The 7,167-nt window shown below is 51.9% G+C and overlaps 1 long non-coding RNA gene across 1 annotated transcript; it reads left to right on the forward strand.

Moving 5' to 3' along the window:
* Positions 1–405: 405 nt before the first annotated feature.
* LOC122467838 lies at positions 406–2,470 on the forward strand. Its single transcript, XR_006293088.1, has 2 exons — positions 406–1,215; positions 2,186–2,470. It is a non-coding gene; the product is annotated as an uncharacterized LOC122467838 (long non-coding RNA).
* Positions 2,471–7,167: the final 4,697 nt, after the last annotated feature.

The raw sequence follows: 7,167 nt of genomic DNA on the forward strand, positions 1-7,167 counted from the left end.
CTTCGACCCTGCAGGGGACGCGAGACCCTTCTCCTCCTGTGCCCATTAATAAAACCCCACCGTGCAGCCTCAACTCCTGGACAGTTTGCCCTGGAGTCTGGAACAGATTTTCCTGCAAGGAAATCTCACAGCCGGGGGGGGGGGGGGGGGGCGAGGGGGGAAGTGCTCTGAACTTTCGGCGTGTGTTCTCTCGAATGTTTCCCATTTTGAGAGTATAGAGAAGAGCAAAATAGGTTGAGGAGCCAACATTTGTGCTACCCAAACATGTCATATCAACAACGGCAACCTTTTCCCCAGAGAAAATTAGGCTGTATGTCATGTGCATGTGGCTTTTTTTTTTTCTTTTCTTTTTCTTTCTTTCTTTTTTTTTTTTTTTCTTTTTTCTGGGGGTGGAGGTGTTGCGTTTTAATGCCTGATGTTGGCACTTGGTGCAGAAAAATAATGGAGGTGCCAATGGCCAGATTTTCCTCCATCCGATCTCAGGGAGAAAAGAAAAAAAAAAAAAACAACAACCTCGTTTATGTTTAAATTTCTTGCAGCTGAGTTATATACACAGTACATGAGGGCAACTGTTCAAAATGTACACATTTATAGCTCCACTGTATTTTTTTTTTTTTTTTTTACCCTTTGCAACAGAGAGCTGAGACATAAATACCACCCCCGTCCGACTGCACGCAAGGTATGCATGTATGTGACGAAAATAAATCCTCCGGGATTTCTAACTGCCAGGCTTTTGTGCTCGACACATGTCGGTGCAGATTGCCAACAGGTGCGGCTCGGGGGGGAGGACAGGGCAAAAGACAGGCAGGATGACTGGGAGGAAGCCGGTGGCCAGCCACACGGCGGAGGGGGCGGGGCACGCCGCCTGGCTCTCCCACAGCCTGGCTGGCCCCCCTCCTAGACCAAGTAGGAGGCATGATCACGGGTGCCGTGGCCGAAACGTAAGATTCCGGGCAATGCTACAGCTCCGACACTGGCCTGTGTGGGAGAGGAGAGACGACATAAATGTCAGCCCGATTTGGGGAGCTGGAGTCGCCGCTCCGGGGAAAAGCCTTTTCTACCCTCCACTGTCCAGTGGGTAAGAAGCCAGCTGCTCTGGTGTCGCCGTGGAATCCAGGGCAACCCGTGTTGGGGTGCCCTAGAAGTGCAGCTTGTGGCTGGGCCTCCCCACCCCCATGAGACACAGCGGGCAGGGACTGTCCCGCCATTTCACAGGTGAGTGTCGGAGAGGCTGAGGGACAGTCACACAGCCAGCCAAAGACAGGCATGAGCTTGGGAGCTTTTTGCTGCTTTTGCCACAGACCCAGAGGAGAGGCCAAGGGGAATGCCATGGGTGCAGGGCGACTTGAGGGACAGAGGAAGTCCTGCTTGGCTCACTTGCAGAACCTAAAATCCCCATGGGGGGAGTCAGCCACTGGGTTTTGACAGAATTTCCCAAGAGCATTGACAGGAACACTAGATTACTGGGACCGGGTGTTAAAGGGCTCTGCGCGGGGAACAAGTTTGAGCAGTGCTGAATTCAGTGTGGAGTTTTCCACCCTGCAGGACTTCTCAGAGCCTTTACCATGTTAATGACCAAAAGCGGGGTTGTAGCCTCCAAGATTTCCCAACCCCATTGACCAGGGAAGTATTTTCACCAAGCCCTCGCTAGGGCTCTGCGGACACACGTTTTCTGAAATGCTGGATTAGGGCAGTGATGAGTTTAGAAAAGCATATTTGGGGGGAGGGGAGGGGAGGCGGGTTAAAATATTATACTAATATTGGTTAAATCCTCCTAAATGCAAAGTGGCTTAACAGATTAGCTTTAAATTACCTGAGAGCCTCTGAGGAAATGGGACACAGAAAAGGTAGGTTTTGATAGAAGAGCAGAGGGAAGTGAAACCACCTTAAATTCAATTTGAGAAGAGCTTCTTTAAACGTGTTGCTGAAAAAAAAAATAAAAAGAGGTTTCGTGTTTTGTAGTGTTTTGTAGACGTTTGATTTTGCCCCAGGAGCTCTGAAAGGTGCTAACCCATCCCTCCCGGCCCCCCACTTCCGGTTGGAACCAGAGGCATTATGGGAAACACCTGTTGGCTGGGGCGCGGGGGAGGGGTTCGGCAGCCGAGATTTTTGTCTCTGTGTGTGTGTGTGTGTGTGTGTGTGTTACCTCGTTTTGAAGATAAAAGAAATTTCTGCTTTCTTACAGGAAAAACAAATCCATGTATTTTTTTGGTGATGCTGGGATGTGAGAACACATTTCTGCTCCAGCAAAGGGTTTTTAAAAAATGAAGCCGTAACGTGCCAGCTCCCAAAAGTAAGGGCTGGATGTCATTTATCCTGTCTCCCCACACCCCCCCCCCACCTCCCGCTCCCCGCACCCCCCCCTTCTGGTTTAGAGCTGGGAGCCTAAGGGATATATTTGCTGTGCTGACCGGACATTTGACTCCTGTGTAAGATGGGCTACTATTGAATCAATAAATCAATAAACAAAGCTCAGCGTGCACACAGTTCTTTCTGGAAGGACAGGTTGTGACCGTGTCCAGATGGAGCCCGGGGTTGTGAGTGGGGAAGGTGACCTGGGGCTCCGTGCCGGCCTCTGCTCCACGGCATCTGGGTGACCACCGATAAGTCTCTTAACCACTCTGAACTCCAGTTTCCTCATCGTATAATAGGGACCCCGAAAGCTGTCTTGTGTATCTCGCAGGTGACAGGAGCGTTGGAGGAGAGAAGGAATAAACACATACTGTAATTACATTACACATAATGTAAATTACATTACACATAATGTAAAATTAAGAGGCTATACAAGTACCAGTTATTATTCCGTGACCGAATTTAAGCAATATCAGGAGGGCCTCTTTCCCTATCTAGAAATATATATATATAATATATATTATTATTATATTATATATAATAATATATATAATATATAATACAATAATATATAAATAAATATATAAATAAATATAAATATATATATAAATAAGTATATATAAATATATATAAAAATATATATATATATATTTTTTTTTTTGTCAAGGCTTGTCAAGGGCCTGAAATCGTATTATTAGAAGCGCATTCCCTGGGATGTTTAAAGGCTTTTAGATCTTTAAGACATTTTCACTAAAATGCATTTGGGAGACATCAATATGATGCCATTATCTCCGGGCCCCGAGAGGCGGCCGGAGAGCTGGACCACTGGCAACAAGCCAGGACACCGACTGGGCACGGGGTCTGGGGGGCAGGGGAGCCGGCAGGGACGTGGTAGGCAAGCTGGTGTTCTAGGAAGGGGTCCCCAGGTGTGTGATAGACCAGAGCCTCTCACCCTTGAACGTGCCCATGAATGTCCTTGAGGGGGAGTTAAAATGTGGATTCCCCTTCAGGGGCCCGGGAGGGGCCTGAGAACCAGCGTTTCTCACGAGCTCCCCGGGGAGGCGCAGGCTGCTGGTCTGGGGTCCACGTCTGGGGAGCACAGTGATAAAAACCCGCAAGCCCGACTATCCCAGGGAGACCTGGTCAGAGGCCTAAGCGCGGCAGAATTTGATGGTTTGGGAGGAATCGTGGCCAAAAAGCGGTCCTCCCTGGAGCGAGCACAGGGACTAATCCACAGGAGGGCTGTCTGCTGATCTGGACGGTGGTTTCCTGGAAGCCTGGTTAGTGAGCTGTGCCCTTAGCAACCGGAAGGCAGGCGTGCGTGATGGGGCCTTGAGACCTTGCCGGGCCCCCTGGACAGAGCCCAGTGCGGCTTCTATCTGCCTCATTTTCCCCTCCCCTTGCTTTGCCATCTACCCCCAGTTCAGGTTTTCCCAGAGCCCCTCTGTGTGTGTGTGTGTGTGTGTGTGTGTGTGTGTGTTGTTTCTCTGTCTATTTCTGTCTATCCACCTCCCTCCGCCCCCTCCCCCTCCGTCTATCATCACCATCCTCCCTGCTGGCTTCGTCTCCGGGTTCCCTCTCCAGCAGCTGGTTCACAGAGGCGTGGGTGGTTTACCAAGCTCTCTCACCAGGTGACCAGTGTTTACTGTCCCGCAAGCCCGGGCACTTGAACGTGGGCCGATGAGCCCCCTGAGGGAGACACAGGTGCTCTTCTCTTTGGAGCCCCACTGCCCAGCACTGGGCCTGGCACCGGGCTCGGGTGCAGAGCTTTGCCAGTTTTCCCACTGCTGGTATTCCTGCGTGTGGACGTGCCTCAGCAGGTCTCATGGCAGGAGCCCCCCTAAACCCCAGGTAAAGTGCACAGCGCCCCTCCAAGCTCTCGCTTCCTTGTTTCCCCGGGTCCTGGAAGATTACGACGTGAGAAGGAATGAGAAAGACTCAAAATATGAAGAATGAGACCGGTCACCTATTGCACGGAACGCAGCTGAGTATCTGAACGTGTAATCTAAGGACCTATCCCGCCTGGGGTGGGGGGGGGCGTCCCCCAGGGAGGACTGGGGAGGGTCTCATGCCAGAGAGTAGCCCTGGCCACTGGAGGGGGGTTGGGCTGCACAACACCTCTGAAGAGGAAGGGTGGGTGAGCACATTGGTCCCCCAGCATCCTGGGCCCGTGGCACACGGTGGCCGAGAAACCTGTCCTTGCAGGGAAGGTGAGGTCATAAATATTCAGCTTAATAACCAAAGCTCAGTGATGTGCATGAGGGCTTACGATACTATTCTGTTTATTTCTGTGTAGATATGACATCTGCCAAAATAAAAAGTGAAAGGAAGGAAGGAAGGAAGGGGGGAGGAGGGAGGGAGGGAGGGAGAGCGAAAGAGTGAGCTACACATGTCTTACTTCTAATAGAACTTTCTGATTAGAACCTGTCCTGCCCTGCTGTCCTGCTGCTCTGATCCCAGCCACATCGTCCTGGTTTACTCGGTGGTTACATTTCCCTTTGCAAACGAAGAATGTCGGGGGCACCCCGGGTGGCTCAGTCAGTTAAGCGTCCGACTTCGGCTCAGGTCATGATCTCACGGTTTGTGAGTTCGAGCCCCGCGTCGGGCTCTGGGCTGACAGCTCGGAGCCTGGAGCCCGCTTCGGATTCTGTGTCTCCCTCTCTCTCCGCCCCTCCCCTGCTCATGCTCTTGTCTCCCCCTCTCTCTCAAAAATAAATAAACATTAAGAAAAGAAAAAAAATGGAAACAACAAAGAACGTGGCACTCAGGCCTGGGTCAGCGCCGTTCAAAGTATCATGTGAGGGTAGGGGCCCGTCTGTGAGTTTGTTACCAGAACGCGGGGTAACCGACGATAAATGTTTAGAAACTTCTGTGGCCATTTGTCACTGCCCTAATATCCAAACACATGGTGGGCGGATGGGTCTTCTCAAATGGCGTTTGGGATGGTAGTCGTGCTCCAGGAGCGAATGTCATATGGTGTGAACTGGGGTTGGTCAGCCACAGTAGGACCACGTGTCAGACCACGACGGACTGGATATCTTATCCAGAGAGTGGTGTTTCACAACATCGGCTTTCACAATTTCCCCTGGCCAACCCAGAGCCCCTCCGTCTCTCTTTCTTGCAATGAAAGCAGAGATGTCTGGAGGCCGCCTCTCCCACATCCCTGCTCCTGGGAGGACCCGGCAGGGACAGAGGGGCCCTCGGGAGCCCCACGCAAGCGGTCAGGGCTGGTCTGTGAGTGGGTAGTCTCAGCGACGATGATTTAGAGCACAGCGCGGCGGGGTTGGAGGCGGAGAGGTAGCTGTTCCCCACGGCGTTCATTAAGCTTCCATAGATGGAGTTTCCTGCCTCCCCCGCTAGCCCTCCAAAGTGCCTGTTATTAATTCATAAAAACACTGCGAGCGTGATTGAGTCCGCTGATTACTGGAGCAGGCAGACACAAGAGACGGTAAAATATTCCTCGTCTCTCTATCAGGCTCTCAGGGGCTCGGGAGGAGGAAAAAATAAAAAAAAAAAATAAGAAAGAGAAAAGCAACAACATGAAGAAAGAAATACGGGGGGGGGGGGCGGGAAGCTGTGTTGTGAAATATTAATCAGAGCTGTTTGCCCCTGGGGGCCAAAAATAGGAGGCGGCATAATCAATGTATCAAGCAAGAGCTGCCCGGCGACATGTCTTTGAGAAGCTGATTATTGCGGGTAAACACAGCTAAATATGCTGGATCTTTGGACTGCACCGCCGGTGTCGCTGGAGAATCCGATTCCCTTATCATCCTTCTGCAGGTGTGGCCCCGGGAGAGAGTGGGAGGCGCTGGCAGGATGTGGCTGCGTGCGCAGGGAGCCACTTGGGCCCCAGTAGGAGTTGCTTCAGCTCCTCTCCAAACGCTGATTCAGGTGGGGTGGGAGGTGTGTGTGTGTGTGTGTGTGTGTGTGTGTGTGTGTGTGGGTTGGGGCTGCCTCCAGAGTTGGCTCTTAACAGCTGACGACCTGACGCTGACCGTGCCAAGGGAGCCCCAGTTCTAGAATAGTTTTCCTGAGAGTCCTCAGCAGGAGCCCAGGTAGCTTTGGTGGGGAATCGGGGGGTGCGGGGCGGGGGGGGGGGGTGGTGCATTCAGGTGCCTTCCGCAAGACTGGGATCTTTCCAACGAAACTCTGCAGTGGAGAGGCTGTGGTTAGTTGACTGCTCTATAAGCTCACGGTGCACGCATCGTTGTATTAAGGGGCCACCATGCCTGCCCCATACCCCGCGAGCCCAGCACTTGAGACACGAAGCCTCCAAGTAAGACTGGAAGAGAATGGTCACCTGTCATTACAGACTAGAAGGAGCCTGGGGATCATAGAACCCTGAGCGGGGGGAGTGATGAAGATGTGGATCTCGCCCGCGCGGAATCTGAGGTTGTCAGAGTGGAGGTGAGTTTGGAGATCAGAGATTCCTACCTCCTCATTGGATGGAGGCCCAGAGAGGGACAGTGACTTGCCCAAGGTCACACGGCAGAGATATGATTCTTGATGCATAGGAGAGCCTCCCGGAGTAGGGACAGGGCATGAAGAAGGAGGAACAGGGGTGAGTGATGGAAATTGGTTTGCACTGAGCCTTTGGGCTTAAGGAAGGCTCCCTGTCAACTCTGCGGAACTGGATCAGAAGGGAGGAAGCTCAGGGGAAGAGATGGTCCTCCAGAATTCCTGGTAGGAGCCCCAGCTCCACAGCCAAATTTTTGGAGAACCTTGAGCCAAGGATGATCCTCGAGCCTCTCTGAGCCTCAGTTTCCTCATTTGTAAAGGAGTCTAAGTAGTAATAGCAAAAACCTTATGAAATCC

The sequence above is a fragment of the Prionailurus bengalensis genome, chromosome B3, assembly GCF_016509475.1.
Source record: "Prionailurus bengalensis isolate Pbe53 chromosome B3, Fcat_Pben_1.1_paternal_pri, whole genome shotgun sequence".
In the NCBI taxonomy this organism is placed as follows: Eukaryota; Metazoa; Chordata; class Mammalia; order Carnivora; family Felidae; genus Prionailurus; species Prionailurus bengalensis.